The sequence below is a fragment of the Gobio gobio genome (assembly GCF_949357685.1).
Source record: "Gobio gobio genome assembly, chromosome: 18".
Classification (NCBI taxonomy): domain Eukaryota; kingdom Metazoa; phylum Chordata; class Actinopteri; order Cypriniformes; family Gobionidae; genus Gobio; species Gobio gobio.
In genome coordinates, this window is record NC_137111.1 from 8,433,507 (window position 1) to 8,444,041 (window position 10,535).

Sequence of the window (10,535 nt, forward strand, 5' to 3'; positions counted from 1 at the left end):
TGGGTTAACCCCATGCATTTCCATTGTGGGGGAATGGATTGTTTTCCCCCACGTCAACTCCGCCCCCACGCCACGCCCCCAGCTATGACACAAGGCCGACCAAGTCTATGTTGGCTTGTTCATTTAACTCAGCATAATGGGTTGATTCATGCTAGTTGATTTTATAGGAACACTAGTTTATTTTTACTCATAGGTTAATATTTCCAGATTCACTTAGAACCTGTGAAATGGAACATATGTTTTGTTTTTACAATTACAATAAGAATGTCAAATTACTCCAAAAATGCTCTTAAATTGTGCTTTTACCAAAATTGTCAATATGTAGGTAACAATTTTACTATATTTCATAATTTTGTCTAAAAGAATATATTAATTGTTATTTTAATTTTTTTTGCTTTTAGTCTATGTCTGACAACATAAGGTCATCTACTCTACATGCTTGTGTGCTTCTTAGAGTGTATGTAAGTAACCTTTAGCAGATAAACACATCAAACATTTATAGTGTTTCTCCTAGGAAAATGGACCAAAAATATTTTTTCCAAAAAAATATTGATGACTCATCTTGCATGCAGGGGTATATTCAAATGTGTCTAATAAAATGCTGTCTGGGATGAAAATAAACGCTTGTTCACCCTAATACCACCTGCAACCAACTAACAATAGCAAGCAGCAAACCATGGGTTTTCAGGTATAGAAACTGAAAAAAGAAATCATAGGTAAAATAATGAATCCTTTTTAAAGTTACAAAAGTTATTCAGTCACTGCTGCTGTCACTTTAAGACCTAATGCACAGATCCAATATACTGATACTGATACACACGTGTTGTCTTTCTTGACTATTTATGTTCACTTAAGACATAACCGACTATGTTTATTAGAATTCTGAATCATCATGCACCAATGCAACATTTTTCTATATATCCTAATCATTTGTTAACATGTATTCATTACTTCAATGAGCTCATTGTTTCTTCCTTAAATTAATACATTGTTTAAATGAATACATTGATAACTAACTGCGTGATGTGTATATGTACATTTCTGGACACAGTCACCTCTGATAACAGATCACTCTAAATTGTAATGTAGATGCATGCATTTTGTGTAAAGCTGCTTTGAAATTATATGTATTGTGAAAAGCGCTATACAAATAAATGTGAATTGAATTGAATACTCGCAGAGATGGGCATTTTTTGGTTCCATAATTTTGTGGGAATTTGTCCATTCAAGCGCAAGAAGACACAAAAGAGAGCACGATTCATTATTTGCGCACTGTCGGAGATGCAGCTTTCTGGGCGCACGTCGGATATTTGTGCAGATAAAACTTAAAACCCATTCACAAGAGTCATTCATGTTTGTTCACATTCATGATCTCACAACATAGATTTATTTAGGATTCATAAAAATGTTACCAGCCAACTGACGACTGACACCATTTCATTTACTCGACAACACCGGTTTTCACTGGCATTTGGTGCTTGGCAAGTGTTAATTTTAGGCCCTGTATGTAACCAAAAGGCATTTTTTATATGGCCCACCCCAACTTTCTATTTCAATAGGAAGAGTCAAAACCGGACAGAAAATGTGTTCGCCTAACCCCTTCATTGGACCTTTAAAGCTAAATATGATTTATGACAAAAATATGATTTGTTGTTAAGAAGTGTTTCTGAGGTGTCGATCTTTTGGCATTACTATGGTTTGCTTACAGCCTAAGTCTGGCAAACAGGGGCGGACCACTCAAGTGACATCATTCCATGCGATTGGTGGGCCAGAACAAGGTGTTATATCTGGACCAGAATTAAAATGAACTTATGACCAGATTTGGGCCAGTTCTGCTTTATTTGTTTTGTTCATGGCTGACATGTGGCATTGCTATGGCTTGCTTGTTGCCCAAATCTGGCAAACAGGAGGGGACTGCCCCAAATGCCATCTTGCGGTATGTGGGCCAGATTAAAGTGACAGGTGTGGGCTGGATCTGGACCACAGCAATTTTGTTATCTGGGGAAAAAAAGCACGATTCAGTATTCTAGCACTGTCTGAGATGCAGCTTTCTGCGCAGGCATGTAACAAATTGAGTTCTCCTTCATGTCTTCTTGCGCTTGAATATTTAAATTGGCAAGGCTCAAACTTTCGTGATGATGCAGCGCTGGCCCAAGCGTTGAGCATTGTTCACGTCTATGTTCTCACAACATTGCATTTTTTAGGATTCATAAAAATGTTGTTAGCCAACAGGCGATTGACACCATTTGGCACTTGGCGAGTGTTAATTTTAGGCCCTGGATGTAACCCAATGGCTATTGGCTATTTTAAAAATAAATAAATAAATAAATTGATATGTCCCACCCCAACGTTTCCATAATGTCAAAACCGGACCAAAAAAATGTGTTCATCAAACCCCTTAATGGGAACTTTAAAGCAAAATATGATTTGAGACAAAAATAAGATTTGCTTTACAGTGTCTGCAGAGACCGTGATTAGACTCCCCCTGCAACTGCCTCATCGACACGGCATCTCAATAAACCCGTCTCCGGCGTGTTGACTCAGATTGTTCGAAAATTACAATTAAATAATACTTAAATCGATATGTCATCCTCAATAAACCCGTCTCTGGCGTGTTGCCTCCGATCATTCGAATATTGCACTTTAATAATTATTTAATCAACATCATCCTCAATAAACCCGTCTCCAGCATGTTGCCCCGGTCCCTCGAATATTCTGATCTATTATGACCTCTGAGCTGTAAAGCTGCCAGAATAATAATAATAATAATACGCTGTTTGTTAATTGGCCAGAGGAGAACTGGCACCCCGACTGAGCCTGGTTTCTCCCAAGGTTTATTTTTCTCCATTAGGTCACCTAATGGGGTTTTGGTTTCCTTGCCACTGTTGCCTCTGGCTTGGCGTGCTCAGTTGGGGACACTACATTTTTCAACAAAACATCGAAATAAATCTAAATAATAAACTAAATTAACCATTTAAACTAAATTACTGATCGAATTATTGATCTAAAGCCCACACTGTCACTGTATGATAATTGAAATGAATTGAAATGAGCAATTTTGTTATCTGGGGAAAAAAAGCCCAATACAGTATTCTAGCGCTGTCTGAGAAGCAGCTTTCTGGGCACGTGAGTAACGAATTGAGTTCCCTTCTTGCGCTTGAATATTTCAATTGGCAGGCTCAAACTTTTGTGACAATGAGTGTTGAGCGTTGTTCAATCCACAACATTGCATTTTACAGTATTCATAAAAATGTTACCGGCCTACTGTCGATTGACACCGTTTCATGTATCTGATTTTTACTGGCATTTGGCACTTGGCAAGTGTTCATTTTAGGTAATGGATGTAACCCAAATGCTACTGGCTATTTAAAAAATATATATATGTCGTAACCCAACTTTCTGTTTCAATAGGAAATGTCAAAACCAGACAGAAAATGTGTTCGTCAAACCCCTTCTTGGGACCTTTAAAGCAAAATATGATTTGAGACAAAAATATGATTTGCTTTATTGTTAAGCATTGTCTACCTCTCTCTTCCAACCAAGTGTTTCTGAGGTGTCAACCTGCTTTTCTGTGAAGTATGCAGGACTGATGTTCAATCAACAGAGCGGGACCTTGACTAAACAGAAAAAGATTCTTCATATGTGGAACACAGCACTGGGAGATTGCACAAGCCCTTTGTAGGTATTTGCTTGAGGACAGTTAACGGGGAAATATGATCTCATTGAGATCCGACATAGTCCCGGGTCCTGGGGGACGGCACTGGAGGGGGACGATGACAGGTGACACAGCACGCTACACTGGGGTGACAGTGGATGACAGCTCCTATTCTTAGCAGGCAGTGTGTTATTGACTACATTATTCTGACACTTTGTGCAGAGATTAATGTTTGATTTGTTACCTGTTGTAATCCTGTGTGTGTGTCTGCACAAATACTCATGCATGTTTGATTAAATGTGTGTGTGCATTTGCTTATGTGGATGTGTGGATAATGAGTTTTCATAAATAGATGGTCTTTTGGGAGAAGCCACCTGTTTGAAGTAAAATTTGAGAGAAAAGCTGCCTTGAACTCCATGATCAGTATTGTCTAGCACAGTCAGGGTTTTCCCAGGGGTTTGGTACTGTGGGTGGTTTTCATCTGCACATTTCTTCTCATTTCGCAAATCTCTGAGGTCTGCCAGTCTAGGAGGAGAAGAGACACTATATCTTAAGAGCTTTTCAAGAGAAGGTTTTAAAAAAATTAGTCTGGCCCCTACACAAGAACATTAGCGCTAATGTTACCAGCTACACAAGGTCAATTGTATGCGTTGTCAAATCGCAAATAGAACAGGACTTTATAACACGCGTTAGTGTAAACTATTCTTCTGTGGCACTAGGTTTCTCCTATAGTCAGCTACAGTCCTGGCGGAGAGAACGTTTGAGCAGAAAAACAGTACGGCAAGTACAGAGTAGTATATCTGAATACATAGGGCCAGATTTACTAACAACTTGCGCCAGCGCAAACCCTCTTTTGGCGTTAAAAAGCTACCGTCTGTCAGGATTTACTAAAGAAAATCACGCAATGAAAAATTAGCACTGGCTGAATCTGAAATCGCTCCCTAAACCCTCATTTCACTGTTCCCTACGTTAGTCCACTAATACAGTTCACTTGAAGGGTGAATGAAAACGAGTGAGAGAAGTCGTACAGCCGTTGTGTGTACATTGGGTGTACACTCGTTATTGCGGTGCAATGTAGGATTGAATGAGAGCACTCAATAACGTCCACTATGATTTCAGACACCACTACAGATGGCTGTCCCCTCAAATAGTGCCCTATTTGAGGGTATAGGGGGGCGATTTCGGATTCAGCCACTGAAAAGGTGTGGACAGACACATCAGATCGGCATCATGTTCGGCAGCGACAGATCTTAAAGTGACAGCAGCCACTAAAGCTGTTTGTCATTAATGTTAATCTAAGAACAAAGGGAATAGAGAAAATTGTAGCTTTAATAAGGATTAATCTATATTTAATTTAGAATTTTTGAAGTGAAGACTGTAAATTGCTTGATAACTTCTGTATTTTGATATTACAAGGCCACAGGTAAATAGGACATTTATTATAATGGGTTTCTGTGAAGATTGTTTTAAGTTCACTTAAATTAAAAGTTGTTTTTTAAAGCCTAATAAATGTTTAAATTGATAGCTTTCAATTATACTGTAATGTTGAATGTCTATAATTAATGTTTAAAAAAATCTATTTCAGTAGCCTTCATTCCTAAAAAGATTATTTACAACATATATTTAAAATAGATGATCTTTAAGTTGTTTCTACATTAATTCGGAGAGTAACTGTGAAATTATAACAATATAAAAACAGGAAAAAAAGTTTTAATCGTGATTAATTCAGTAAATTAGTTTGATTGATTGACAGCACTAATATATATATATATATATATATATATATATATATATATATATATATATATATATATATATATATATTACCGTATCAATTTGAGCCACAAAGGTGATTTGACTCCGGGATGAAAATAACAGTGTCTGGGACATACACACAAACACACTCTACAAACGCAAAACTTCCTCTTCTCCACGCGGGAGCAACAAGACCACGCCCCCTTTTTTGCGTATTCTTGTGGGCGGAGGTTAGTCGACAAACTGTTCTACTGACGTCATTAAAGCAGGATGAACAGGGATGTAGTCCAAACCGGCCGTTCGCTGTAGGCTTTGAAAGGGAACTTCTGTTAAATAAAATATCTCGCTAGGCATTGAACTTTGAGCTTTATAATTTTACAGGTATTATTTATGCTCTAACAGCAACATTACACACTAACTAAAGTTTGAAAAATGGGATCACGAAGAACAGGACCTTTAAGGAAAAAACACCAAATCAAGTGGTAAAAGCAAAGAAGTCATGTGGAGAAATTTTTTGTTACAAATATCATGAATTTTTAATACATATTAGATTCCTGAAAAGTTGCATTTTATTAACCTGAAGTTCTGAGAGTCTTATTGACCTTGACACACAGCACACGTTAAGGAGGGTCTGCAGGGGTCCTATTTACCATTTCCTGTTTTGTTTTTGTTTTTTGGTTATTATATTAATAACCATTATTAATATGGAGTGAAATGAAATAGATTTAGAAAAAAAAATCTCTATAGATTATATACTGTATAGCGGAGCGCGGGGCACAACCTAACGCAGGGTTAGTTGTAACTCACATGGTTTAAAACTTTCCACACATGCCAGGATGACGAAACTTAGTGTTCCTAGTTGCCATATCAACATTATTAAGATAAAAAATTGCGCCAAAATTAAAAAAATATTTGGAAGATATTACTGAACATTTATTTAACCTTAGCTAAAGTAAATTTCTTACGCAAGTTTATTTTTTCATTTTATTTAAAATGTAGACAAATCTCATATTATTGTAATCTTATATCTGTTATTTAACAGTTGAGATCGTTCTTTAAGGCTGATCTAACAGCAGAAGACACGAGCCGGGGTTAAATCCAGACGGGGCATGTTGTCACACTGCGTTACAATGAGCCCTTATTGTAACTACACTATTATATTCTATAATTTTATGAATTCTTTTGAGAAACCATGAGAAAAAGGTGAATAATGACTGAGAGTCAATGTTCAGAAATTATTATGTTTTGAACTATGATGTATAGATGTATTTAGTGATGTGCTTGTTGTCAAACTCAAAAATTAGCTTATTTTTAATGATTAAAAAATGCCATTATTTTATTTTAAAAAGTTAATAATAGTATTTTATTGACAAAATATTAAATTTGTCTTGGATATTTTTTTGATAATATCAGGTAACATTTTAAAGCAGCACTAGGTAACTTTTCAACCTTTATAATATATTTTCAAACCTCTTGTGATGATACATCGACTTACAATAGGTTGAATGACACGTCTGCCATAGCCTGACGGGGTCTGTATCGTTTTTAATCGTACTTTTAAACTTCGGGTTTCAGGTAGTAACCCGAAAACAAAAAGAACTACAAAATTCGACTGCTTTACGGCATATACGTCACTTCCACCACCACCACCACCCCCACTTCCTTAAATTCTGACGTGCGAGCCCAACTATCATTTGTTTGCCGAATGTTATAGTCATGGCCGAAGCAGCACAGAAAAATAAGAAAACAAAGGTTTTGTCGGAGGAAAGCAAAAAGAGAAAACGAGAAAGTGATGGGATTAAAGGCAGGAGGAGGATCAACATTGGGCAGCGTTTGCTCGTTGGCGTGAGCTGAAGGAGGAGGGGCTACATTCTTGCAAGTAAATACATAAGACGTACAAAATCATATTTTAGGATACCTAACATGTCTGTGATATTTGTTTATTTGTCTTGCCTCAAGCTATAATGCAAATTGATTTTTCAAATTTGCAGATTCATCTATGGTAGCTTGATATTATAATATTGACGATATATGGTTATTACCTACCACTCAAACATTGAATTGAAGTATCATAGATTCTGTAAAATGGGAACCAATAGACTAGGCTACTATAATGACGCTGGCTTGCAAACGTGAGCATCGCGATCATTTGGCGTTTGAAAAAAAAATAAAACCCTGAAATGATATCCATATGACATGCTGAAACATATGCCACTGTACCTGGGATGAAGACATTTCACACGCGACGCAAGCAGAACACCTGCATGTGAACTCCGGCAGTGTTCAGGGCTATCATGCCGCATTCACACGGGCCGAGAAGCATTGACACCGACGCCCCGTGTGAATGCGGCGTCATGGTTGTCATGTCAACAAATGCACGTGCGATGCATCCCCTGATGTAAGATGACATAGTTTATGACAGTAGTAGAGGACAATACTGTTTCCAAACTGTAGGGGGATCCCGAGAGCAAAACCTACCTAGTGCTGCTTTAAGCTGTCATTTGGTCATGTTACAGTGTACCCAACCTATGGGGCATGTTGTCACATTTCACTTCCATTCTTTCGGGGAAAATCAAGAAAAAACTATACACTGTATTAATGAAACAAAACCACATAATTGTACTAGTCATGTGCAATAATGTGGGAAAAAAATAAATACTCTGAACCCCAAGTGGATTTACATAAACATTACACACTCTCATTGGATGCCATCCATCGGAGTCTCAAAATATGTTTATGTTCAATGTTTCTTTTACTTTGAAAAATATGTATTTTTTTTTATGTTTATACGCTCTCTGTGTTTAGGCGCTTCTATTATCCATGTTTCTGGTGTTGTTCTTTTGTCTGAAATGAGCATTCCAAACATGTTCCCTCTATAATTTAGGGCTACTGTGAAACATGTCTCCAAACCGAGTTTTAATCAGCACGCAAAGCTGTTGTTCGGTAAATGGTTGTCAGGCACCTCCATTAGCCATTAAGAGGAGCCTGACTGCCGTCAACATTGCAAATTGGCATGCTCCACTCCCACAACGAGGGGAAAACATCAGAACTGGTTCTGATTCATCCACGGGTCACGGTTTTATCACCCCTCTGTAAATGAACATCCATACACTCACCTCCAGGTATTTAAATATCATCTCCATTGCTTGTCGCTGGGCTAGCATGTGGAATCGCTGTGCTAATTAGCTTCGACGGGCAGAGCCGGTAGTCTGTTCAAAGTCAAACAATGCTCTGTTATTGGAAGCCATCCCTCGGAGTCTGTGTATATCTGCATCATAATAGCTTGCAGGTTTATGACAGTATAATTCCTAGTGATTCAGAGTACATGAATACAGCTGATTTGACTCATAGCAACGGTTATTTGAAATGCTTTTTGTGTGTTCTGTACTTCTCAAAGAGCAACCTTGTCTAAGTCTTAATGAATCATTCTCATTCTGTTTGTGTTATTGTCATTTTTACTTGAACTGACTAAGCTAGAACTCGGCATCATTCATAAGAAGAAGTAATTATGACATGTTTTGTAATAACTCGAATGCATTTGTCGTTCACTTTTAGGTCTAAAGACTGTTCACACATCGTCAGATCATCTTCGCCGTTCAATATCAGCCAACAAAAGCACTTTTGAGGATCACTTAGTGCTGGATATGCTAATGAGACAAAGACTACCTTGGTTAACACGCTTCACCAGAAGGACTCCGTGGCTATGCTGGTCCACCAGACCGTCACCAAACCAGCACTAACCATACTGAACTGAAATGGGCATTCATGCTAGCCTAAGCTGGTCTTTCCAATAAGTCAGGGCCATCCATTTGCTTGGGCTATTCACACCTGGCTCGCCTTGACAAGGACGCACCTGCTCGAGCTCTGCATTGGCAGCATGCGTCCATGGACAGCAGTCCACAAATAGCCACTTCACTCCCAGTATTTCACCCACCCATGGATTCATGAACCGAGTAAGGTCATCCTCCATATCAGGCCAACTATGTCTCAACCTTGGGGAACAATGGCTCGTCAAGTGACATTATACATTTACTGTCTTGTATATAGAGGTCATTTATACTCAGTTTTAGGCTAGTGGGTTTCAAAGGAATTGTGGAATTTGAAAGGAATTTGAATTGTGTAGCAATAAAACATATTTTTAAAAAGGACTTGAGGATTAGAACAATGTGTAAAAAGTGAGTATTTTTTGTCCTTGAAAGCGAAAAATCTTCTCATTCTGCTTTATTCTGCTTGCTAACATATAAAGCCCTGTGTAAATCAGCAGAGACAGCAGTGTCAGAGAGGGTCAACGTCAAGAAAAAAAATGCTAGTTCAAATCCTGACTTAGCACCATCATCCATCAGAGTAATTCACCTAGAATTCATTATTGAGTCACTCATGGCACCGAGATCATGCCATTTGCAATTTACATTTTGCATTTTTACCTGATGTATTACTCAGTGAAACTAGATATTTAATAAGACAAATTGTGCACAGGACTTCATTTTATCCATCAGTAATGTATTTCATCATAAAAGTAGAAGTTGCGAGAATGGCACCAGATATATGCTTAAAGGGTTAGTTCACCCAAAAATGAAAATAATGTAATTTATTACTCACCATTATGCCGTCCCACACCCGTAAAACCTCCGTTCATCTTCGGAACAGAAATTAAGATATTTTTGTTGAAATCCAATGGCTGAGTGAGGCCTAAATAGGCATCAATGTAATTTACACTCTCAAAATCCATTAATGTACTAAAAACATATTTAAATCAGTCTATATGAGTACAGTGGTATAATATTAATATTATAAAGCGACAAGAATATGTTTCGTGCGCCAAAAAACTAAATAACGACTTATATAGTGATAACCGATTTCAAAACACTGCTTCATGAAGCTTCGGAGCGGAAACAACTCACTGAATCGACTCGCTGATTCGTTTACGCTCCGAAGCTTCATGAAGCAGTTTTTTGAAATTGGTTATCACTATATAAGTCGTTATTTCAGTTTTTTTTTTGGCGCACAACAAATATTCTCGTCGCTTTATAATATTCATATTGAACCACTGTACTCACATGAACTGATTTAAATATGTTTAAGTACATTAATGGATCTTGAGAGCGTACATTTCACTGCTGCCTAT